This window comes from Lepisosteus oculatus, unplaced genomic scaffold (assembly GCF_040954835.1).
Source record: "Lepisosteus oculatus isolate fLepOcu1 unplaced genomic scaffold, fLepOcu1.hap2 HAP2_SCAFFOLD_40, whole genome shotgun sequence".
NCBI classification, from domain to species: domain Eukaryota; kingdom Metazoa; phylum Chordata; class Actinopteri; order Semionotiformes; family Lepisosteidae; genus Lepisosteus; species Lepisosteus oculatus.
Window position 1 is genome coordinate 484006 of NW_027167934.1, and position 25614 is coordinate 509619.

Genomic DNA, 25614 nt, shown 5'->3' on the forward strand with positions numbered 1-25614 from the left:
CATGTATGCAAAAAACTTTCCTGGGCTCTTCTGAAGCACATAAAATTTTTTGGAGATATACATTTGTCTTGTTTTCCTCTTAGGCTCTAGAATTGATAACTTTTTTTTCATTTTTGGCATTTTTTATCATTTTCCAGAAAGTGGTTGCAAGCCCTATATCATGCGAAGAAACTTCAGAATTCAGGGATCAGTCAATGGATTTTCTTCAAAGTTGGATTTTTGCACTCTGTGGACCAAGAGATGTTGTTCTATAATGTTTTTTTTTCAAATTTAAAAATATCATTTTTTCATGGAGCTTTGAAGGGGATGGATTCACCCTCCTTTAGCCAGGACAGAGCTCCAGGAGCCTGGGTAGGATTCTAGCTTTCTCCCCTTGCAGGCACCTGGCACAGAAGACATCATTTTTTTCCTTAAAATCTTTTTTTTTGTGTTCCTTGTTGTTCCAATCTTAATTTTAATCACTTTTAATTAGAGATTTTATTAAAAATAGTGCAAAAAATGACAAATTTCACACAAAATAATGTAATATAAAACGGATGTTTTTAACTTTATTGTAGTGTTTTAGAAACTAATATGTCTTCAAAAATGGTTGTTTTTCACTCCTAGGAATGAAAGCTGTTGTTAAATAATGTTTATTTTCAAATTTTGAAAAAATCAAAGGATTCTAGCTTTCTCCCCTTGCAGGCATCGGACACAGAGAACCTCATGGTTTTCCTAAAAATCATTTGTTATGTTCCCTGGTGTTCCAAACTTAGTTTTAATCAATTTTAATGTGTTATTATGTTAAAAAACAGGGTAATAAGTTTCTAATTGGACTATAAATAATGTCATATTGTCTGCTATAAAACTGATGTTTTCAACTCCATTGTAGAGATTCTAGAATCAACTAATAGAGAATTGAAATAAAAAAGGGCATAAGAAGACATTACCAACAACGACCACAAGATGGAGATATTGTCTAGACATTACCAACAACGACCACAAGATGGAGATATTGTCCAAAGAGGCAAGAAGGGCAAAGTCGCGATAAGGTAAAATCATTTTTTGAAAGAGATTGCTGTCAGAATGCACACCCGTATCCCAAACATAATCTCTAGTAAAATATGATCATTTGTGAAACAGGCAAATGAGTGTCTGCGACAATATGATTGCTACATATCTGCATTTGTTGGTTTTTAAGGAGTAAGAGTGCAGGGGGTTTAAACCTGCGATCCAGTGTATTGAAGTATTTCACAACACTACCCCTAGCACATCTGGAAATAAATCCTCATAATGATTATTGCCCTGGGCATGTACCAAAAAATCAGTGAGCATATATATATATATATCACTGTGTTGAAGCTAGAGACACAGAATAAGTGCAAACACATCCTAAATACAGTGTTCCTGCACCTTTGACCTCATCCAGAATGTATCGTTTTTTTAAAGGGATTGCTGTCAGAATGCACAACTGAATCCCAAACAGAATCTCTAGTCAAATATGATCATTTGTGAAACAGGCAAATGAGTCTCTCAGGTGCCCATTGCTCATTTTCAGACACATTTATGCAATACTTTCACCATGCGTTGAGCAATAGGGATTAAAGAAACCAGAAGTAAGGTTTAAAAGTGATTCTGAGGTGCAACACATCAGCGATACAGCTATGCATCTGAAATGCGGAGTTTGAGAGCCCTTCAGGAAACACCTTACCCTAAAGGTACCAGAAGTCCACTAGTATAAGCATTATGTCACTGTCACCCCTGTTACAATGTGATTGCTACATATCTTCATTTCTTTGGTTTTTAACGAGTAAGAGTGCAGGGGGTCTAAATCTGCGATCCAGTGTGTTGAAGTATTTCACAACACTACCTGTAGCCCATCTGGAAATAAATCCTCATTCTGATTATTGACCTGGGCACGTACCAATAAATCACTGAGCATATATGTATATATCACTGTGTTGAAGCTAGAGACCTGTATGTAATAATATGTTGCTAAAATGTTATTTTCACATATATTAATGTAATAAATGATTGCTTATGTTTTATAAACAAATCTAATTAAAATAAAAGCTTAAGTTTTGTATTTATCTTGTACCATAGAACATGATTTTCTTTGTATTTCAAGCCCACAAAGTGTCCAAATGACGCACTACATGATATAAGGAAGATTATCACATGCATATCGGTATTATCTTTCTTATGAAAATGCATTCCTTTCATTACATTTTACTTTTTAAAATGAACTCAAATTGTGTATAATGTAATAATTTAAGTAGAATAGATTCTAATAATATAATGATCCAGTGTGTTGCACTACTTCACTGCTTCACTGCTCTATGCCGTCTGGAAATAAATCCTCAGACTGCTTACTGCCCTGGGCTTGTACCAATAAATTACAGGAGCACATCTATATATCACTGCGTTGAAGCAGGAGACACACAATCACTGCAAACACATCCTAAATACAGTGTTCCAGCACCTTTGACCTCATCCAGAGCGTATCATTTCTTGAAAGGGATTGCTGTCCGAATGCACATCTGAATCCCAAACAGAATCTTTAGTAAAATACGATCATTTGTGTAACAGGCAAATGACTGTCTCAGGGGCCCATTCCTCATTGTCAGAAACATGTATGCAATGCTTTCACCGTGCATTATGCAATAGGGATTAAAAACACCGCAGGTAAGGTTAGATGTCATGTTCTATGATCATTTCTTTCAGCATTAGGGACTAAATATACTAAACGTATGATGCTAAAATGTTATTTTCACATATATTAATGTAATAAATGATTGCTTATGCTTCATAAACAAATCTAATTAAAATAAAAGCTTAAGTTTTGTATTTATCTTGTACCATAGAACATGATTTGCTTTGTATTTCAAGCCCACAAAGTGTCCAAATGTTCTATGATCATTTCTTTCAGCATTAGGGACTAAATATACCAAACGTATGATGCTAAAATCCTGAAAAAAGGATGTGCTCCATCTCGTCAGTAGATTGGATTCCAAAACTGATTTGGGTCAATATACATTACCTTTGAAATTAAAGTACAGTCTACTGTAGGGAACCATCAACTTAGAAAGCATTGGCCTTCCCTGGGGGTCAGGTAGGTGCAAAAGATAAACCTTTATCCTATCTTTATATTAAGATAAGTGGCCAAGCAGTATTTTTCCAAGTTTCACCAAGCTCATCATGTTGCCATAGTAGACAAAGTTCTATAAAATGTTAAATAACTTTTAAAAAAAGCATCTTGGTCTAACAGTACTGTACAAGGTGAATTAAACTGTCCCTGGTAATAAAAAGTAATTAGAAGCATCTCAGAAACTTTATCTCTAGAAACATTAGCTGTTTTATATTCACGCTCTGCCCCCGGTCTCTTGCGCGAGTACTAAATCTCACGGACAGGGGGGCCTCGTCATTGATTGTTACAGGTGAGACGGGGATTAGGAGGAGACCCCGACTGATGGGTAAAGGGGAGCACTAACACCAGAGGGACACCCCCGGCGTCTCTTTTTGAGAGACGCCCTGGGGTTTCCTAATGGCCAAGGAGGGTCGGGACCTCGGTTTGACCTCTGTTTGTGCAGCAGAGTGTCGCCATCAGGAGGCTGGGGCGTAAGAGAGCTACACAGCCCGCAGGGTGAGCGCTCCCTACTGGTCCCAGTCACACCTCTTGCAGGAGCAGCAGCAACCGGAGCTTTTCCGGGGTGGAATCTCCTATCCGGGTGCCGGCCAGGCTCACACCTGCTGGGCTGCCCCGGGGGTGAGCCCAGTCGAGAGTCGCAGGGCCAGATCTAGTCACCGGGGAGAAACGATACAAGTGAAGGATTGCTCGGCTCTCGGCACTTGAAAAGACCGACAAATGTCTCGTTCCCGCCGGAGCTGAATGTACCCGCATGTGTGGTGTCGTCTTCTTCCCCCGCCCCGCTGTGTTTGCTGTATTGTCTCTGAAGCCGGCCCCCCCGAGACGAGACGGGCTGTTCCTGTGCCCCAATTAACACTTTACAGGTGCCGTTCCCCGGCATTGTGGCCATTGTCGGTGCTCACACGCGATAAGATAAGGTGGAGGAGAGCGGGGCATGCCCAGCGGCAGACATTCAAGGAGGGGGCAGTGCGAGGTGAGGTGAGGTGCGACACGCCGGAGCCCCGACGCAGCTAATGCGGAGCACTTGTTGGACTGGCATCGAAAGGACGTGTGCGCACGGAGCGAGCCTTCCCTGCGGCGGAGCGCGGGAACTTTCTCCCCCCCTCCCGCTGCAGGAGTTGTGTGCACTGCAGCGGTGCCGAGAGAAAAGCACAGAAGGCAGCAGGCTCTGGAGAGCAGGTAAGAGACGGAGCCTTGTGGGCAGGCGAGCAGGCCCGTTTTTTGGAAATTGCTGAAAAGGTTTGTTCGGTGTGTGGCAGGCGCACGTCGCGAGCTTGCGTGGCGATCTGCCGGTCTGGAGTTATGCAAATGAGGCCGAATTGCATCCCGGGACATGCTGCGAATGCGCAACGGCGACTGCAGATGTGTAGGAAACGGCGCGCTCGTTTTCTCGTTTTGCCCACACTTTTGAGTGTTAGTGTGGCGTGTGAGTGTGTGACAGAGTGGGCCCAGCAGGAGGCGGTGGCGTGCGGGGCGAGGAGGTGGCCTAGGCTGCGCGATTTGTGCTGTGGGTGCGGGCCGCTTGCAGGGGCCTGTTTAACTCATACTTACCTGGCAGGGGAGATACCTTGATCAAGAAGGAGGTTCACCCAGGGCGAGGCTCGGCCATTGCACTCCGGCTGTGCTGACCCCTGCGAATTCCCCAAATGTGGGAATCTCGACTGCATAATTTCTGGTAGTGGGGGACTGCGTTCGCGCTCTCCCCTGATGTGCTTGGTCCAAAATCAGATACGGGAGGGTTAGGACACCACGAGCTGCGTGGCTGCAGAAGGATCCCGGTTCGACAGGAGTGGACGCCGCTGCTGGTTCTCGCTGGCTTTTAGTTAGGGGTCCGGAGAAGCATCTCAAGCTAGTTCCACTACTCCTTCCGGACGTTCATTCCCTTTTCAAAGTCAGTCGTTTTGCTGTAGTCTGCGTTCTTTAGGTTGATTATCGAGGTTAGCCTTTATTTGGTCATGGGGGGCCTCGGTACTGTATGCTGAGTCTAAAGACAGTTTCACCCGTTTTCTGATTGCTCGGTTCTGTACCAGTGCAGACATGTCAAACAGTGAATGGCTGTACCTCTACTGTATCCGTGCTCAATGAATGAAATCGGTAAGAAATGAATATATGTCTAGTTATACGAAAAACGAGTGGTTTATCGACTCATCTTCATTTGCAGATTTAGAGGCAGCTTCGATATTCGTTTTACAGACGGGTTTTTTTTTTTGAATATGGGTCACACACATGCCACAGCAACAAAACATCTCTAGAGATGAGGCTATAGATCACCTTTCCATCCTGCAGGTTTTCCTCCCAAAGCCTACGGCACCAACGGCGACCCCTGCTGGTCGGGAGAGCAAAAGCTTACAGCACCTGGTATTCCCAGGCAGTCTCCCATCCAAGTACTAACCAGGCCCGACGCTGCTTAGCTTCCGAGATCAGACGAGATCGGGCGTGTTCAGGGTGGTGTGGCCGTAAGAGAAAGCCCCGGCGCCTGACTCGCTACTTGAAGCTGTGTGTGGCGGGGGTTCCGTGCCCCCCGAGCGGGACTGAAGGATCGTTCGTGTGCAACTCTTTGGAAAGGAGCTGCTTTCCAAATCGCATTGCGTGCCTGGATGTTGGCGAATGCGCTCCCTTGTGTTGACTCGTCCCGCACTGGAGGAGGACAAACAATCTGCACGGAGGAGCACCAGGCAAGTCTTCACCAGACAAAAACCTCCAGTGCACAGCACTCTGGAAACATTTCGGGGCTTTCGCGTGTTTATTTCAGCACGTAAAGCGCACCGGTCCAACACGTCGGCCGGGCGCGCGGCGCCTCCACCCTCTTGTGGCCTTGCGGCATCAGAGCAAGAGGCTCCTTCTCGCTGCCCTTCCGCTGTGTTGCAGGGCCCCGAGAGGGAACCCGGAGCGCGCACTTTGTGGGGGGCGGGGGACCGCGTTCGCGCTCTGCCCCCGGTCTCTTGCGCGAGTACTAAATCTCACGGACAGGGGGGCCTCGTCATTGATTGTTACAGGTGAGACGGGGATTAGGAGGAGACCCCGACTGATGGGTAAAGGGGAGCACTAACACCAGAGGGACACCCCCGGCGTCTCTTTTTGAGAGACGCCCTGGGGTTTCCTAATGGCCAAGGAGGGTCGGGACCTCGGTTTGACCTCTGTTTGTGCAGCAGAGTGTCGCCATCAGGAGGCTGGGGCGTAAGAGAGCCACACAGCCCGCAGGGTGAGCGCTCCCTACTGGTCCCAGTCACACCTCTTGCAGGAGCAGCAGCAACCGGAGCTTTTCCGGGGTGGAATCTCCTATCCGGGTGCCGGCCAGGCTCACACCTGCTGGGCTGCCCCGGGGGTGAGCCCAGTCGAGAGTCGCAGGGCCAGATCTAGTCACCGGGGAGAAACGATACAAGTGAAGGATTGCTTGGCTCTCGGCACTTGAAAAGACCGACAAATGTCTCGTTCCCGCCGGAGCTGAATGTACCCGCATGTGTGGTGTCGTCTTCTTCCCCCGCCCCGCTGTGTTTGCTGTATTGTCTCTGAAGCCGGCCCCCCCGAGACGAGACGGGCTGTTCCTGTGCCCCAATTAACACTTTACAGGTGCCATTCCCCGGCATTGTGGCCATTGTCGGTGCTGACACGCGATAAGATAAGGCGGAGGAGAGCGGGGCATGCCCAGCGGCAGACATTCAAGGAGGGGGTAGGGCGAGGTGAGGTGAGGTGCGACACGCCGGAGCCCCGACGCAGCTAATGCGGAGCACTTGTTGGACTGGCATCGAAAGGACGTGTGCGCACGGAGCGAGCCTTCCCTGCGGCGGAGCGCGGGAACTTTCTCCCCCCCTCCCGCTGCAGGAGTTGTGTGCACTGCAGCGGTGCCGAGAGAAAAGCACAGAAGGCAGCAGGCTCTGGAGAGCAGGTAAGAGACGGAGCCTTGTGGGCAGGCGAGCAGGCCCGTTTTTTGGAAATTGCTGAAAAGGTTTGTTCGGTGTGTGGCAGGCGCACGTCGCGAGCTTGCGTGGCGATCTGCCGGTCTGGAGTTATGCAAATGAGGCCGAATTGCATCCCGGGACATGCTGCGAATGCGCAACGGCGACTGCAGATGTGTAGGAAACGGCGCGCTCGTTTTCTCGTTTTGCCCACACTTTTGAGTGTTAGTGTGGCGTGTGAGTGTGTGAAAGAGTGGGCCCAGCAGGAGGCGGTGGCGTGCGGGGCGAGGAGGTGGCCTAGGCTGCGCGATTTGTGCTGTGGGTGCGGGCCGCTTGCAGGGGCCTGTTTAACTCATACTTACCTGGCAGGGGAGATACCTTGATCAAGAAGGAGGTTCACCTAGAGCGAGGCTTGGCCATTGCACTCCGGCTGTGTTGACCCCTGCGAATTCCCCAAATGTGGGAATCTCGACTGCATAATTTCTGGTAGTGGGGGACTGCGTTCGCGCTCTCCCCTGATGTGCTTGGTCCAAAATCAGATACGGGAGGGTTAGGACACCACGAGCTGCGTGGCTGCGGAAGGATCCCGGTTCGACAGGAGTGGACGCCGCTGCTGGTTCTCGCTGGCTTTTAGTTAGGGATCCGGAGAAGCATCTCAAGCTAGTTCCACTACTCCTTCCGGACGTTCATTCCCTTTTCAAAGTCAGTCGTTTTGCTGTAGTCTGCGTTCTTTAGGCTGATTATCGAGGTTAGCCTTTATTTGGTCATGGGGGGCCTCGGTACTGTATGCTGAGTCTAAAGACAGTTTCACCCGTTTTCTGATTGCTCGGTTCTGTACCAGTGCAGACATGTCAAACAGTGAATGGCTGTACCTCTATTGTATCCGTGCTCAATGAATGAAATCGGTAACAAATGAATATATGTCTAGTTATACGAAAAACGAGTGGTTTATCGACTCATCTTCATTTGCAGATTTAGAGGCAGCTTCGATATTCGTTTTACAGACGGGTTTTTTTTTTTGAATATGGGTCACACACATGCCACAGCAACAAAACATCTCTAGAGATGAGGCTATAGATCACCTTTCCATCCTGCAGGTTTTCCTCCCAAAGCCTACGGCACCAACGGCGACCCCTGCTGGCCGGGAGAGCAAAAGCTTACAGCACCTGGTATTCCCAGGCAGTCTCCCATCCAAGTACTAACCAGGCCCAACGCTGCTTAGCTTCCGAGATCAGACGAGATCGGGCGTGTTCAGGGTGGTGTGGCCGTAAGCGAAAGCCCCGGCGCCTGACTCGCTACTTGAAGCTGTGTGTGGCGGGGGTTCCGTGCCCCCCGAGCGGGACTGAAGGATCGTTCGTGTGCAACTCTTTGGAAAGGAGCTGCTTTCCAAATCGCATTGCGTGCCTGGATGTTGGCGAATGCGCTCCCTTGTGTTGACTCGTCCCGCACTGGAGGAGGACAAACAATCTGCACGGAGGAGCACCAGGCAAGTCTTCACCAGACAAAAACCTCCAGTGCACAGCACTCTGGAAACATTTCGGGGCTTTCGTGTGTTTATTTCAGCACGTAAAGCGCACCGGTCCAACACGTCGGCCGGGCGCGCGGCGCCTCCGCCCTCTTGTGGCCTTGCGGCGTCAGAGCAAGAGGCTCCTTCTCGCTGCCCTTCCGTTGTGTTGCAGGACCCGGAGCGCGCACTTTGTGGGGGGCGGGGGACCGCGTTCGCGCTCTGCCCCCGGTCTCTTGCGCGAGTACTAAATCTCACGGACAGGGGGGCCTCGTCATTGATTGTTACAGGTGAGACGGGGATTAGGAGGAGACCCCGACTGATGGGTAAAGGGGAGCACTAACACCAGAGGGACACCCCCGGCGTCTCTTTTTGAGAGACGCCCTGGGGTTTCCTAATGGCCAAGGAGGGTCGGGACCTCGGTTTGACCTCTGTTTGTGCAGCAGAGTGTCGCCATCAGGAGGCTGGGGCGTAAGAGAGCCACACAGCCCGCAGGGTGAGCGCTCCCTACTGGTCCCAGTCACACCTCTTGCAGGAGCAGCAGCAACCGGAGCTTTTCCGGGGTGGAATCTCCTATCCGGGTGCCGGCCAGGCTCACACCTGCTGGGCTGCCCCGGGGGTGAGCCCAGTCGAGAGTCGCAGGGCCAGATCTAGTCACCGGGGAGAAACGATACAAGTGAAGGATTGCTTGGCTCTCGGCACTTGAAAAGACCGACAAATGTCTCGTTCCCGCCGGAGCTGAATGTACCCGCATGTGTGGTGTCGTCTTCTTCCCCCGCCCCGCTGTGTTTGCTGTATTGTCTCTGAAGCCGGCCCCCCCGAGACGAGACGGGCTGTTCCTGTGCCCCAATTAACACTTTACAGGTGCCATTCCCCGGCATTGTGGCCATTGTCGGTGCTCACACGCGATAAGATAAGGCGGAGGAGAGCGGGGCATGCCCAGCGCAGACATTCAAGGAGGGGGTAGGGCGAGGTGAGGTGAGGTGCGACACGCCGGAGCCCCGACGCAGCTAATGCGGAGCACTTGTTGGACTGGCATCGAAAGGACGTGTGCGCACGGAGCGAGCCTTCCCTGCGGCGGAGCGTGGGAACTTTCTCCCCCCCTCCCGCTGCAGGAGTTGTGTGCACTGCAGCGGTGCCGAGAGAAAAGCACAGAAGGCAGCAGGCTCTGGAGAGCAGGTAAGAGACGGAGCCTTGTGGGCAGGCGAGCAGGCCCGTTTTTTGGAAATTGCTGAAAAGGTTTGTTCGGTGTGTGGCAGGCGCACGTCGCGAGCTTGCGTGGCGATCTGCCGGTCTGGAGTTATGCAAATGAGGCCGAATTGCATCCCGGGACATGCTGCGAATGCGCAACGGCGACTGCAGATGTGTAGGAAACGGCGCGCTCGTTTTCTCGTTTTGCCCACACTTTTGAGTGTTAGTGTGGCGTGTGAGTGTGTGAAAGAGTGGGCCAAGCAGGAGGCGGTGGCGTGCGGGGCGAGGAGGTGGCCTAGGCTGCGCGATTTGTGCTGTGTGTGCGGGCCGCTTGCAGGGGCCTGTTTAACTCATACTTACCTGGCAGGGGAGATACCTTGATCAGCCTGTAGGTGGAGTAGTTGGATTGTTTTTCTTTTGTTGGAAGCAGTGTTCGATTTGCGGTTTTTGAAATGGCAACCTTTGGATCCCGTAAGAATGCTGTACGTTTTGAGCTCTTGGATGACCTCTTCATGGATCGTATGCAGTTCAGCAGAAAAGTGTTACAGAAGGAACTTGGCTTTGAACCTCGGCACTTGGATTTCATCTTCGCTCTCCCAGGTCAGAAAGCATTTGAGGTTGTATTTGCTACCTATCCTCTGTTTGAACAATGCGTGGATGTGTTTGAGGCAAAAAGAGGCAAAGTTCCTGCACTTGAGAAGATCAACTTGCAGCCTCTGACACAGAGAGAGAGGAAAACGGTGCATGTTGTTATGTTCTCGGAACTGGCAAAGACGGAGGACATTCACACCTGGCTTAACCAGTACTGCACCGTCCACCATGGAACTGAGGTTAGAGATGTTGATGGTATAAAAACAGGAGCAAGGAAATTCGAGGTTCGCTTGCTACCGGACAGCGTAAATGGAGGCTTAAGGCACCTGCCCTCTACAATCCGGCTGGGCGCCTGCAATGGCTATGTGTTTTATGTGGGACAACCAAAGGTGTGTCGGCGCTGTGGTGCTGTGGGACACCTGGCATCGTCCTGCACTGTGAAATGCTGCAAGACCTGTGGCAAACAGGGACATTTAGCCTCTGACTGTTCAATGCTGCCAAAGTGCAATTTATGTGGCTCGGAAGGACACGTTTTTAAGAACTGCCCTCACGCCTACGCCAATAAACTCAAAATGAGAAAGGATGAGGCAGTGCTTGTTTCAGCCAAACCGGCCCGAAAATCCAAAGCAAACAACAAGTCAAACAAAGAACCCTTGTTGGACAAAGACTCTCAGCCTCCAGCCAGGATCAGTCCTGCTGTGGCTCCGGGGCTGGTGGAAGAGAAATCCACTACGCCCCCACAACCGCAGACTGCACCAGACAAGCACGAGGGTTTGAAAACCCCCGAGAACAGCGAGGACCCCTCCCCCACTCCTGCTCCTCAGAACGAGGGCCAGTGTGGGGCCCCCCGGTGGAGCGGGTCCAGCGAGGATACCCAGGATTCAGCGGAGCTGCTTTTCTCAGACTCTGCAAGTGCTACAGATGCCCTCCTCTCCTCCATCCAGTCCATCACGGAGGATCTGCAGCAGCTGGTGGGTGAGGGGGAAGAGGAGACTGGTGCATCGGCTGCACCCCTTTCCCCTCAGTGCTCCCAGGAGCTGGACTTGAGGAAAAGAAAAAATGACTCTGTTTTCTCCCCGAGCGAGGAGGAAGGAGAGCATGGCGATGGGGACAGCTGGAACCTCTCCACCCCTCCCTCTACCCCCTTCCTTGAAATGGACTCTGTGAACGCTTTTACTGCTGCCACCCTGATGAAGGCTCATTCAGAGGATGGCTGGCAGGAAATTGGTAAGAAGAAAAAGAAAAAGAAAAAGGTAACAGGTGAGACCGAAGAGAAATGTGTTTTGTAAAGACTGGTTCCACTTTCTTATGTAATATGGCTCTTAACATAATTTCTCTTAACACAAGAGGTATCAATGACAGAGTTAAATGCCAGTCTGTCTTTGATTACCTCCAGCAGAGAGAGGGAGATGTGTTGATGTTGCAGGAGTGTGCTTTAGCCTATCAAGAGAGGTATAAAAGTTTTGAAGATAGGTGGGATAAAGGGCCTTCTGTTTGGTCAGGGGACAATAACAACAGAGCCTCTGGCGTGGCCATTCTTTTCAAAGGATGGGCATTCAAATTGAAAAGTATTCAGAGGGTCATAGATGGCAGGTTGCTGTGTGTGGATGTGGAATGGGGGACCGTTAACCTGCGGCTAATCAATGTGTATTGCCCTACTGACGTAGGAGGAAGGGTGGAGCTACTCAAGGCACTCTCCCCCCTATTGTTATGCAGCACAGACGTGATAGTGGGAGGGGATTTTAATTGTATCTTAGAGCACACAGACAGGCAGTCTAGCTCGCCGATAAAATTGGATTCCAGCTCACTGGCCCTGCAAAACTTAGTTCAAGACTTTAAACTCTCAGACACATATAGATGTGTATATCCCACAACAGCAGGATATACATGGTCAGGGAGGAATAGCAGCTCCAGAATTGACTATTGCTTTGTCTCAGAGAGAGTGAAAGTTGTTGGGGTCACTCTTCAGCCTGTCTTCTTCTCAGATCATCAGGCTTTAGGGTGTAGAGTGGAACTCCAGGGCGGGACTGTCTTTGGCCCAGGCCTCTGGAAACTCAACACAAAGCTGCTAGAGAACGAGGGGGTAGTATCCCGCTACAAGGAGAAACTATCACAGTGGCTGTCCTTGCAGTGTCTGTACGGGTCAGTAGGAGAGTGGTGGGAGGAGGTGAAGGTGAGGACAAAGGCCTTTTTCATGGCTGAGGGAAGGAAGGCTGCTGCCAGACGGAGAGGAGTGCTAGCCAGGAAACAGAGGCAGCTGCAGCGTCTCTACACGATGCTGCACAGTGGCTTCGATGTGCTCGAGGATATCGCCCTTTTAAAAAAGGACATCCGGAGCATAGCCGAAGAAAGTAGTCGAGGAGTGCTGTTAAGAAGCAGAGTGCAGTTCTTGGAAGAAAATGAGAAGTGTACTCGCTTCTTTTTCAGGAAAGTGGTAGGCTCCAAGACTGTCATGGAAAGTGTAGTTGATGAGGAGGGACGAGAGAGAACAGAGCCGAGTGCTATCCTCTCCTGCACCGAGGCCTTCTACTCAAGACTGTACAGCTCTACAGAGGTAAAGGATGAAGATATTCATTTTTTTACCTCAAAGCTAGAAAACATTTTGAGTGAAGAAGATAGGGAAGTACTTGAGAGGGATTTGACAGTAGAAGAGCTGAGACAGGCTATGGAGAGCTTACAGAAGGGGAAAACTCCGGGTGCTGACGGGCTCCCTAAAGAATTTTATTGCACCTTTTGGGATCTGCTTCAGGATCCGCTACTGCTCCTATTCGAGGAAAGCTACAAGACAGAATTGCTGCCTGACTCCTTAAGAGAAGGCACTATCTCTCTCTTGTTTAAGAAAGGAGCAAAAAATGACATAAAGAACTGGAGACCCCTCAGCCTGTTAGGCGTGGACACTAAGATCCTGTCCAAAGCCCTTTTCCTGCGCCTACAAAATGTAGTGGCCTCACTGGTAGGGAAAGAACAGACTTGTGGGATAGCAGGACGCCTGATGAGCGACAACCTGGCCTTGTTGAGGGATGTCTGTCTGTACTCTGAGGATCGCTCCCTCCCTCTGTGCATTTTAGGTGTAGACCTAGAAAAGGCCTTTGACCGCCTAAACCGGCAATACTTAACATCGGTACTTGAGCACATGAAGTTTGGCCCCATCATGAGAAAGTGGATTAACCTGCTGTACACAGGTAGCAACAGCAGAGTCATGGTTAATGGCAATAGATCACGCACCTTTGAAGTCTGTTCAGGGGTGAGGCAGGGCTGCCCATTATCCCCCTTGTTATTCGTTTTGGCTATGGAGCCCTTAGCCTGTGCCTTGCGCCAGGATCAGGCCATTAATGGGATACCAGTGCCTGGAAGTGGGGGAGGAGAGGTAAAGACATCTCTATACATGGATGACGTCACCCTGCTCCTCTCTGACAATGCCTCAATTAGCAGAGCTCTGCAGTGCTGTGATCGGTTCTCTTTGGCTTCCTCCGCAAAAATTAACACATCTAAGAGTGAGATTTTTTATCAGAACTGGAGGGAGCCAAAAGAAGGACATGATCTCAGGCTGCAAGAGAAGAGAATTAAGGTCCTGGGGGTGTATTTTGGAGAAGAGATGGGAACAGTAAATTGGCAGAACAAATTGCCAATCTTAAACAAAAAACTGATGCAATGGAAGGACCGAGACCTCACCATGACAGGGAAGGTGCTGGTCATCAAAGCCGAGCTCTTGCCTGTCTTGAATTTTCTGGCTTCTACCTTCCCAATCCCACACCGTGTTGCGGCGGTGCTGAGGAGATTGATGTTTCAATTTCTATGGGGTGGGAAGCAGGAAAGACTCAGAAGGGAAATAATGTACAGGCCGCTACCCTCAGGGGGGAAGTCTGTCCCAGATATTGCTACGAAGCTGCTGTGCATTTTCCTGGCCTCTGTGCTGAGAGGCTTTGCAACAGCACCTGCAGCGCGTACCTGGACTTATTTTTCCAGGCTCTGGGTAGGTAGGGAGGTGTTCAGAGTGTGGGGTGTCAGACCCAAGCTGGACGTCCCACTCTCTGACACATGCCCTGCAATTTATGGGACAGTTAAAAGTTTTCTAAGATCTCACCCAATTGGCCATATTCCCCTCCGAGATGTCAGCGTCCAAAAACTGGAAGATTTCGTAGCACCCCAGAACAATAGGCAGACCCCTGTGGGCATTTTAACATCAGCCCAAACAAGGAAGGTGTGGAAACACACATCCTCTAAATTTCTGTGCAACATTCACAGAGATTTAGCCTGGAGTGTCGTCCACCAGTGCTTACCGGTACGAACTTTCTTGTACCGTAGGGGCCTCACCCCCAGCCCTCGCTGCGTTAGGGTGGGCTGCGGCGAGGAGGAGACTGTGACCCATCTCCTGTGGTCCTGCTTTTTTGCTAAGGCCTTCTGGGCCCAGTTTGAAGATTGGTTGCAGGCTCTCTCGCCCCAATTTACCCTGACCGCTGCTTTCGTTAGATACGGCATCTCTCCTGTCAAGCTTCCTCCTGACGTGTTTGACAGGATCTGGGCCGTGGTGAACAGTGGGAAAGACGCCCTGTGGAGAGTGAGGAACATGGGGCTGTTCAAAGGCATCGAGGTCCCAGTCAAGGCAGCAGGTAGCCTGGCCCTGTTCATCACCCGAGAGAACTATTACCTCAGAGATCTGTGGAGAGAAGGGAGGGAGGAAGCAGAAAATCTGTGGGAAATAGAGAGCATAGGTCAACATCTCAAGAAACTGTGAAAAACATTATCATGTTTAAATAAAGAATGTGATTTGCACCAGAAAAAAAGAAAATTGTTGCTATGTAACTGTTACCGTGTCAAAATGTAATGAGATGTGATCATATATACTGTTTTAAGTATGTATATTAATGTAAAGCTTTCTGATTTGTGATTTCCTGTATTTTTTTGTGAAAAGAAAATAAAGTTCTTAAAAATCGAAAAAAATCGGTTCACCCAGGGCGAGGCTCGGCCATTGCACTCCGGCTGTGCTGACCCCTGCGAATTCCCCAAATGTGGGAATCTCGACTGCATAATTTCTGGTAGTGGGGGACTGCATTCGCGCTCTCCCCTGATGTGCTTGGACCAAAATCAGATACGGGAGGGTTAGGACACCACGAGCTGCGTGGCTGCGGAAGGATCCCGGTTCGACAGGAGTGGACGCCGCTGCTGGTTCTCGCTGGCTTTTAGTTAGGGGTCCGGAGAAGCATCTCAAGCTAGTTCCACTACTCCTTCCGGACGTTCATTCCTTTTTCAAAGTCAGTCATTTTGCTGTAGTCTGCGTTCTTTAGGCTGATTATCGAGGTTAGCCTTTATTTGGTCATGGGGGGCCTCGGTACTGTATGCTGAGTATAAAGACAGTTTCACCCGTTTTCTGATTGCTCGGTTCTGTACCAGTGTAGACATGTCAAACAGTGAATGGCTGTACCTCTATTGTATCCGTGCTCAATGAATGAAATCGGTAACAAATGAATATATGTCTAGTTATACGAAAAACGAGTGGTTTATCGACTCATCTTCATTTGCAGATTTAGAGGCAGCTTCGATATTCGTTTTACAGATGGGTTTTTTTTTTTGAATATGGGTCACACACATGCCACAGCAACAAAACATCTCTAGAGATGAGGCTATAGATCACCTTTCCATCCTGCAGGTTTTCCTCCCAAAGCCTACGGCACCAACGGCGACCCCTGCTGGCCGGGAGAGCAAAAGCTTACAGCACCTGGTATTCCCAGGCAGTCTCCCATCTAAGTACTAACCAGGCCCGACGCTGCTTAGCTTCCGAGATCAGACGAGATCGGGCGTGTTCAGGGTGGTGTGGCGGGACATGCCCAGCGGCAGACATTCAAGGAGGGGGCAGTGCGAGGTGAGGTGAGGTGCGACACGCCGGAGCCCCGACGCAGCTAATGCGGAGCACTTGTTGGACTGGCATCGAAAGGACGTGTGCGCACGGAGCGAGCCTTCCCTGCGGCGGAGCGCGGGAACTTTCTCCCCCCCTCCCGCTGCAGGAGTTGTGTGCGCTGCAGCGGTGCCGAGAGAAAAGCACAGAAGGCAGCAGGCTCTGGAGAGCAGGTAAGAGACGGAGCCTTGTGGGCAGGCGAGCAGGCCCGTTTTTTGGAAATTGCTGAAAAGGTTTGTTCGGTGTGTGGCAGGCGCACGTCGCGAGCTTGCGTGGCGATCTGCCGGTCTGGAGTTATGCAAATGAGGCCGAATTGCATCCCGGGACATGCTGCGAATGCACAACGGCGACTGCAGATGTGTAAGAAACGGCGCGCTTGTTTTCTCGTTTTGCCCACACTTTTGAGTGTTAGTGTGGCGTGTGAGTGTGCGAAAGAGTGGGCCCAGCAGGAGGCGGTGGCGTGCGGGGCGAGGAGGTGGCCTAGGCTGCGCGATTTGTGCTGTGGGTGCGGGCCGCTTGCAGGGGCCTGTACAACTCATACTTACCTGGCAGGGGAGATATCTTGATCAAGAAGGAGATTCAACCAGGGCGGGGCTCGGCCATTGCACTTCGGCTGTGCTGACCCCTGCGAATTCCCCAAATGTGGGAATCTCGACTGCATAATTTCTGGTAGTGGGGGACTGCGTTCGCGCTCTCCCCTGATGTGCTTGGTCCAAAATCAGATACGGGAGGGTTAGGACACCACGAGCTGCGTGGCTGCGGAAGGATCCCGGTTCAACAGGAGTGGACGCCGCTGCTGGTTCTCGCTGGCTTTTAGTTAGGGGTCCGGAGAAGCATCTCAAGCTAGTTCCACTACTCCTTCCGGACGTTCATTCCCTTTTCAAAGTCAGTCGTTTTGCTGTAGTCTGCGTTCTTTAGGCTGATTATCGAGGTTAGCCTTTATTTGGTCATGGGGGGCCTCGGTACTGTATGCTGAGTCTAAAGACAGTTTCACCCGTTTTCTGATTGCTCGGTTCTGTACCAGTGCAGACATGTCAAACAGTGAATGGCTGTACCTCTATTGTATCCGTGCTCAATGAATGAAATCGGTAACAAATGAATATATGTCTAGTTATACGAAAAACGAGTGGTTTATCGACTCATCTTCATTTGCAGATTTAGAGGCAGCTTCGATATTCGTTTTACAGACGGGTTTTTTTTTTTTGAATATGGGTCACACACATGCCACAGCAACAAAACATCTCTAGAGATGAGGCTATAGATCACCTTTCCATCCTGCAGGTTTTCCTCCCAAAGCCTACGGCACCAACGGCGACCCCTGCTGGCCGGGAGAGCAAGAGCTTATAGCACCTGGTATTCCCAGGCGGTCTCCCATCCAAGTACTAACCAGGCCCGACCCTGCTTAGCTTCCAAGGTCAGACGAGATCAGGCGTGTTCAGGGTGGTGTGGCCGTAAGCGAAAGCCCTGGCGCCTGACTCGCTACTTGAAGCTGTGTGTGGCGGGGGCTCCGTGCCCCCCGAGCGGGACTGAAGGATCGTTCGTGTGCAACTCTTTGGAAAGGAGCTGCTTTCCAAATCGCATTGCGTGCCTGGATGTTGGCGAATGCGCTCCCTTGTGTTGGCTCGTCCCGCACTGGAGGAGGACAAAGAATCTGCACGGAGGAGCACCAGGCAAGTCTTCAGTGCACAGCACTCTGGAAACATTTCGGGGCTGTCGCGTGTTTATTTCAGCACGTAAAGCGCACCGGTCCAACACTTCGGCCGGGCGCGCGGCGCCTCCGCCCTCTTGCTGCCCCTGCAGCTGCTTCACTTTTCCCTTTAGTTGCCATCGATTTTTTTGTAGTGCTATACATATACGATTGAGGTATCTTAGAGTTCTCCTTCGAAGACCCAGCACTCTCTTTTCTTTTCCCAGTGTTACTCATATCGGACTTTTTAAACCTAAAAAAAAATCGTTTTTTTTCTTTCAATTATAACTGAAGTTTAAACAACTAGTGTTAAGTCCTTATTTTTCTGTAGTCAAAAAAAGCAAAAATTAACATTCAGGTCATGAAAAACTCAAAAAAACTCCCCAACCACTAAACTTTACCTCCCACCTGAGCGCCATCTTGAACGCCCCTACCACCAGAGAATGCTCACGATTTCGGAAGCTGTCTCCGGGACGTGCTGATTCCACACATCCTGAATAAATCATGATATTGTTAGTTGCTGTAGCTAGACGTTCAAATGAGTTTCATGGCCAGATGGACTGTTTCCTCCAGCGGTATAATATTGCAGTGAGACAGCACTATGCCTGCAAGACTATGTCACGCTAAACGCCACAGATTGTGTTTGTCCGTTCGTGTCAGTCGTCCCGCAGCCACGGGAAGTGGGACACAAACATGCTGCAATGCTTTCAAGACGTTAGGATTTGTTTGTGCAACATCCAAGAAGAGTACTTGTGGCTTGAATGTGAACTGTACGTGCCCGCCCCCTTTCCTCTGTAGTGCATGAGTTCCTCCCGGCATGCCCTTCGTCATTGTTCTGTCATCTTGTATTTAAAGGGTTGTATTTCTGCTGCTGAAAATAAGCAACGGTTTTCTCACAACGCCCTTTGTTCCCAGCGGAGCCCTTGTCTGTCATGAAATTCTTCAAAACCTCAAGCTAGAAGAAGAAGAAGACGACAAATATGAAGCGTTATAGCAACGACATGCCATGACACGATCGATAACGATTTCCATAGGATCCCCGCGGTTGCCTGGCAACCGTCAGCTTTGCGCAGTGGCAGTATCGTAGCCTGTGAGGTTTAGCCGAGGCGCGATTATTGTTAGTTGAAAACTTTTCCCAATACCCCGCTTCCGCCGGTTTGCAATACAATCGGCGAAAGCAATTTTTGACAGTCTCGTCAGAGACTGAGCAAGGTGTTTAAAGACAGATTTGGTCACGGTGATATCATGGTAGAAAGAAACGAACTTGTTACGTGTCAACAGAAACGCTCTTTAGCTCTTTCAGCTTTATGCAGAGAACAGCGTCTGTCGAGATTACTTTTGTGTCAGCGCGAAACGCCGTGTGCTTGTCAGTATGATTTCATATTGCTCGTAGCGGCGCCTGGCTTTTGTCTGTCAAACGTTAGGTTGCGCTTCTTCATGCTGCATCGTCGGCATGAGTGGAGCATTTTAAACGTCTGTACTTACTGCGCCCCATAAGAAATCGTTTGTCCCCATTCAAAAGAGATTGTGCGATGTCCTGCAGCGTTCGCAAAGCAAACCTTTGACAGTTTGAAAAGAGGAATTTATTCTGCTTCCTGTGCGTGCAGTAGTTACAAAGTTGAACGTCTTTACACGATCTGCTGCAGTTTTCAGTGGGTGGGCTTTGTCAAATGGCTTGGAAAAACGCACTGTGTTTCTGCTCGGGAAACATCATGAGCAGTGTCCTGCATGTTTTCTGTGTATAGCTGTCTTTTAACGCATACAGAATTCATTCGAAATCATTGATTTCTCCAATTAACAAGGGTCTCTTTTTGAACCTGCCAGAAGCATTCTTTCAATGTAACAGATTTACTCCGGGGAAGGGCAGCATGACATTGAGAGTAGCTCAAGCTTTCAGCACCTTTATCTGACTGCATGTATGCAGACACTGCTCAGAATCCCCTGTAAGATTCTCCTTCAATTCCGTTTTGCAGTGCTTTAGCTCTTTCAAAAGGCTGCGCTTTGCTAGTCACAATCCAAGGCTCATGACAGCATTTGAAAACATTCGTAACTGCGTTGGCCGGGAATCGAACCTGGGTTAACTGCTTTGAAGGCAGCTATGCGCAACACTGGCTCGCTCCAGAATAAATCTCACGTCGCGGGCATATTTTTTTCCATTTTACCGTGAGTCGGGCTCAGCTGCACAGAGGAGAGAGCAGAGCAATGAGGTCACGGGGACAGGGGAGTCACACGCTGGCGGTTTGAATACGCGGAAGATCACTGAGGGATCCACAGTATATGGACTCTCCGTGCGCCATCAGTCCGCACTCCGGACTCTGAATCCTGCCATCCGAGTTAAGATCTCGGCGGAACCTGAGGCGCAGTTCCTTCTTAAAACGTAATCTGGTGAGCATTTCTAGAATCGTACTTGTATAGATGCAGCCTTTAATGTGTTGCTAGGTTAAAATTGATGACTTCTTGTATTTCAGTAGGCAACTGCCCTCTTGATTTCGGATTTAATTTCTTTATTACAGGGGCGCTTTTATGAAGACAGAGTCATGTTCAGGTACTTTGCTTGATGGAGGAAGCTCATTTCGGACTCTGTGATCTGCTCACCTGGAAAGGTCTGCTATACTACTACAAGAGAGAAGTAGAGTCTGGAAGAAGGGACAATTTTATGATGCTTTGGAAGATAATGTTTTTTTTTTCTTATACTGAAAATGAAAGGTAGTTGTTTCTATATGGACTCAGTCTTTGGAATTTGTATATATATATTTCAGTGATCCCTCAGCCATTCCTTCTGTATTGTAATTCAATTTCTCTTTTAAAATTCCTTCCCCACTTCTAGGACCTGCAGTTGCTGAACTCCACAATGGCTTCTATTGGAAAGTCTGTGACTGAGACCAAGTGTTCACTTTTTTATGAAACCATTATTTATTTAGGAGCAATGAGCAATTCTTATATAAATGCAATAAAATCATTATGCTCAAACTATGAGAGAGAAAATTAAGGATAATTTAAGAAATCAGTCTTAGCTTGTTTCTATACACAGATGGTATTATTTATTTTCAAAGGAAACCCGCGAGGATTCCCCTGGTGTGCAAGATGTGCCTGAATACTCTTGATCAGCTTCCTGCTCACTTGAAGAGGGCGTGTATGAAGCACGCCACGGCAGAAAACATCAGGATGGCCTCTCAACAGGCGAGGGAGGACATGATGAATCACCTGAAGAACGGGGTCATCGTGGATTACCACAGAATAGAGATCGTGTCTGGTGAGGCAAACAGGATAGTGGTTGTAAGACTGCTAGAGTCCTTGGGCCTTTTTGTACATGGGAAGCCTGAAGACACATTGGCAAGGTGAGATATTTTTAATCTGTAAGGCTTCTGTAGTTTCTTTTTGAAATCATTGTTACAACATATTATGTAAAAGCATGTTGAAAAGAATCTACCTGCATTCCAGCGGCCCTGAGCAAGAGGCCGCAGTCCAGGAGGAAGAGATGCCAGAGGCTGCTCTAGAAACTGAAACAGAAGCGGATAAGGAAGGGGAAGATGTGAGCTCTGAAGAACTCTATCAGCAGTAAGACTTTTTATTTTTCAGATGTATCTATTTTTTACTAAAATTCTAATTTGTCTTATAGGTATAAAATGTTTAAACCGGTGTTTTATATCCTTACAGGCCCTGAGTAGTTAAAAAGTATCAGCAGGCCGGAAGAGAGTGGCCCAAGCTGGACTCTATAGAAAGCACTCCCTGGATGCTCCTCTCCTGATTGGATTCAAACAGTACCTTACCAAGGATCTGGGAGTGGCAAATTATTCTCAGGAGGTATTTATTTTTTAAAGGCATTTAAAATTAAGCAATGGTATCTTCATTGTAAATGTTTTTATTTCTTAGCTTAAAATTCACCCATGTGAAATGATGTCAGCCATAAACATCATGACTCTATATTTCCTACCTGAATCTATTCTACTTAAATTATTACATTATACACAATTTGAGTTCATTTTAAAAAGTAAAAGGTAATGAAAGGAATGCATTTTCATAAGAAAGATAATACCGATATGCATGTGATAATCTTCCTTATATCATGTAGTGCATCATTTGGACACTTTGTGGGCTTCAAATACAAAGAAAATCATGTTCTATGGTACAAGATAAATACAAAACTTAAGCTTTTATTTTAATTAGATTTCTTTATAAAGCATAAGCAATCATTTATTACATCGCTTCTTGAATTAAATCTTTTGACAAGAGGTAAGACTTCTGTTACATTTAAACCCATGTTTAGCTGTGTTTTTTAGATTTAACTGAACCAATTTCTGTGTGTGATAATGTCCTTGAATTCTGACAACATCACACTAAATTACATGATATAAAACAGCTAATGTTTCTAGAGATAAAGTTTCTGAGATGCTTCTAATTACTTTTTATTACCAGGGACAGTTTAATTCACCTTGTACAGTACTGTAAGACCAAGATGCTTTTTTTAAAAGTTATTTAACATTTTATAGAACTTTGTCTACTATGGCAACATGATGTGCTTGGTGAAACTTGGAAAAATACTGCTTGGCCACTTATCTTAAGATAAAGATAGGGTAAAGGTTTATCTTTTGCACCTACCTGACCCCCAGGGAAGGCCAATGCTTTCTAAGTTGATGGTTCCCTACAGTAGACTGTACTTTAATTTCAAAGGTAATGTATATTGACCCAAATCAGTTTTGGAATCCAATCTACTGACGAGATGGAGCACATCCTTTTTTCAGGATTTTAGCATCATACGTTTGGTATATTTAGTCCCTAATGCTGAAAGAAATGATCATAGAACATTTGGACACTTTGTGGGCTTGAAATACAAAGCAAATCATGTTCTATGGTACAAGATAAATACAAAACTTAAGCTTTTATTTTAATTAGATTTGTTTATAAAGCATAAGCAATCATTTATTACATTAATATATGTAAAAATAACATTTTAGCATCATACGTTTAGTATATTTAGTCCCTAATGCTGAAAGAAATGATCATAGAACATGACATCTAACCTTACCTGCGGTGTTTTTAATCCCTATTGCTCAATGCACGGTGAAAGCATTCCATACATGTGTCTGACAATGAGGAATGGGCCCCTGAGACAGTCATTTGCCTGTTTCACAAATGATCGTATTTTACTAGAGATTCTGCTTGGGATTCAGATGTTTATTCGGACAGCAATCCCTTTCAAGAAATGATATGTTCTGGATGAGGTCAAAGGTGCTGGAACACTGTATCTAGGATGTGTTTGCAGAGACTGTGTGTCTCCTGCTTCAACGCAGTGATAAACAGATGTGCTCCTTTAATTTATTGGTACATGCCCAGGGCAGTAAGCAGTCTGAGGATTTATTTCCAGATGGCATAGAGCAGTGAAGCAGTGAAGTAGTGCAAAACACTGGATCATTATATTATTAGAATCTATTCTACTTAAATTATTACATTATACTCAATTTGAGTTCATTTTAAAAAGTAAAAGGTAATGAAAGGAATGCATTTTCATAAGAAAGATAATACCGATATGCATGTGATAATCTTCCTTATATCATGTAGTGCGTCATTTGGACACTTTGTGGGCTTGAAATACAAAGAAAATCATGTTCTATGGTACAAGATAAATACAAAACTTAAGCTTTTATTTTAATTAGATTTGTTTCTAAAGCATAAGCAATCATTTATTACATTAATATATGTGAAAATAACATTTTAGCATCATATGTTTAGTATATTTAGTCCCTAATGCCGAAAGAAATGATCATTTGTTTAACATGCACGGGTCTGTCTCAAAGGATGCAGTACTCCTGAAGGGTCTCAAACCCTACATTTCAGATGCCTAGCTGTATCCCTCACCTGTGGCACCTCAGAATGACTTCTAACCTTACCTGTGGTGTATTCAGTCCCTATTGCTCAATGCACGGTGTACATACTGCATACATGTGTCTTGAGAATGAGGAATGGGCCCCTGAGACAGTCATTTGCCTGTTTCACAAACAGGGACCTGGACCTAGACCTGGCCCGTACAGGGCTCAAACCCGCGACCTTGGCGTTATTAGCACCACGCTCTAACCAACTGAGCTAACCAGCCTCACGACAGTGCTCCTCTCTGTGCTGCAAAAAATCAAACTCAGGGAATTTCTTTTGTCCTCCTTTGAATAGAAAGCCGTGTAATCAGTGTACGGGCTTTCTCGTGCAGTTTCATGGTTCTTGTAACCCAAATCCTACACTGGCCTGAAGTGCCCCCCCATTTCACAGCATTTTTCAGCTGATTTAAAATGTACCTAAAGGAGAAGCATTATTGAAGACCATCAATTACCAAGAGCTTTTGTCAAAGGTTTTGGTGGTCATTTTGAATGACCACAGAGCGCTGTGACCTCGGTTTTACATCTCATCCAAAAGACAGCGCCCTTTTACAACACAGCATCTCCGTCACTATACTGGGGCATTGGGACCCGCACAGACCTCAGGGTGAGCGCCCCCCCGCCGGCACCATTAACACCGCTTCCAGCTGGAAGCTTTGTTTTTCCCTGTAGCTCATCCTCATCCAGGTACTGACCTGGCTCACACCTGCTTAGCTTCAGTGGGTTTTCAGTTGCGAGTTGCAAGGGGATGCAAGTGATGGAGCCGCTCGCTGCAAAAGCCACTGCATTGGCTGGGAATCGAACCCGAGCCTCCCGCGTGGCAGGCGAGAATTCTACCACTGAACCACCAATGCTCAGTGCCTGGGCCTTCAAAAAAGACGCTTTTTTGGTGCTCTGTGCAAAACGCGTCGACATCTGCTTCCAGCTGCAAAATGCCATTTGCGGACGCTGAAGAACTTATTTCTAAGGCAGCGGGTACAAGCGATTGGGCGTTTTAAAACCACCAGGAACAGCAAAGAGGCGCGCTTCTTTGCTTGTGCCGAAACACACCGACTGAAAGCGGACAACGTAGTCGGCAGGATTGGAACCTGTGCGGGGAGACCCCAATGGATTTCTAGTCCATTGCCTTAACCACTCAGCCACGACTACAGAAAGCCCCACTGCCGCTGCGTTCTTGCTACAATCTTACCTGGATCGCGAGGCGCCGGCGGAAGCCTATTTCAAAGTCGTTCTCCGTTTCAAAAAAACATTTCCAAAATACAAGCCTTGCAGACAGACACGCCTCAGAGGACTTAAGGGTGGCTTCATGTCGGAATGATAAAGTCTCCCCGTCCGGACATGAAAATGCCACTTTGTTACACACAAAAAAAGAATCAACAACAGAGAAATGCCCACAAGCATTTGAAAAGCCGCACCACGTCGCACTTGAAATAGCTCTTACATTAGTGGTAGACACAGGAATCGCCTTTTTATTTACGCTCTTACCAACGCGATGGAAAGCAAAACAAAGCAAAGCAGAGCAAAACAAAACGAACAAACGAAAACCCTCACGTCCTGCACTTGCATATAACCCCGTTACGTGCCCAAGCGGTATTGTACGTCATCCTAGCACTGGACCCCGGGTCGTACGGTATATGGGAACGAGCACACGCCACGAATCGTCTCGAATCACTCCCTACAGCTGTAAGGCGCCTTGAAGCGTGCACCCCCAACATTCTTCTTTGCGCATCTGTGAAAGGTAAACTCTTGAGCAAACTCTGAACCAGCTCTAAGGAAACTAATCCGATTAGACGTTACTTTGACTCATCTTCTTACGCTCAGTGCCGGATTGCTCAAACTCCAGCTAGGGTTAGGGTTAGCA

The 25614-nt window shown here is 47.9% G+C and overlaps 7 non-coding genes and 2 pseudogenes across 7 annotated transcripts; 5 read left to right on the plus strand and 4 right to left on the minus strand.

Annotated features, from left to right (window-relative positions):
• Positions 1–4670: 4670 nt before the first annotated feature.
• Positions 4671–4834, plus strand: LOC138228091 (U1 spliceosomal RNA). Its single transcript, XR_011185187.1, has one exon. It is a non-coding gene; the product is annotated as a U1 spliceosomal RNA (small nuclear RNA).
• Positions 4835–5470: 636 nt separating this feature from the next.
• On the minus strand, positions 5471–5589 carry LOC138228313 (5S ribosomal RNA). Its single transcript, XR_011185393.1, has one exon. It is a non-coding gene; the product is annotated as a 5S ribosomal RNA (ribosomal RNA).
• Positions 5590–7377: 1788 nt separating this feature from the next.
• Positions 7378–7541, plus strand: LOC138228119 (U1 spliceosomal RNA). Its single transcript, XR_011185215.1, has one exon. It is a non-coding gene; the product is annotated as a U1 spliceosomal RNA (small nuclear RNA).
• Positions 7542–8177: 636 nt separating this feature from the next.
• LOC138228408 (5S ribosomal RNA) lies at positions 8178–8296 on the minus strand. The gene has a single exon (XR_011185488.1). It is a non-coding gene; the product is annotated as a 5S ribosomal RNA (ribosomal RNA).
• Positions 8297–15203: 6907 nt separating this feature from the next.
• On the plus strand, positions 15204–15377 carry LOC138228146 (U1 spliceosomal RNA; annotated as a pseudogene).
• A 636-nt stretch (positions 15378–16013) lies between these two features.
• Positions 16014–16132, minus strand: LOC138228087 (5S ribosomal RNA; annotated as a pseudogene).
• Positions 16133–16739: 607 nt separating this feature from the next.
• On the plus strand, positions 16740–16903 carry LOC138228114 (U1 spliceosomal RNA). Its single transcript, XR_011185210.1, has one exon. It is a non-coding gene; the product is annotated as a U1 spliceosomal RNA (small nuclear RNA).
• A 637-nt stretch (positions 16904–17540) lies between these two features.
• Positions 17541–17659, minus strand: LOC138228347 (5S ribosomal RNA). Its single transcript, XR_011185427.1, has one exon. It is a non-coding gene; the product is annotated as a 5S ribosomal RNA (ribosomal RNA).
• A 1291-nt stretch (positions 17660–18950) lies between these two features.
• Positions 18951–19092, plus strand: LOC138228210 (U4 spliceosomal RNA). The gene has a single exon (XR_011185296.1). It is a non-coding gene; the product is annotated as a U4 spliceosomal RNA (small nuclear RNA).
• The last annotated feature ends 6522 nt before the right edge of the window (positions 19093–25614 follow it).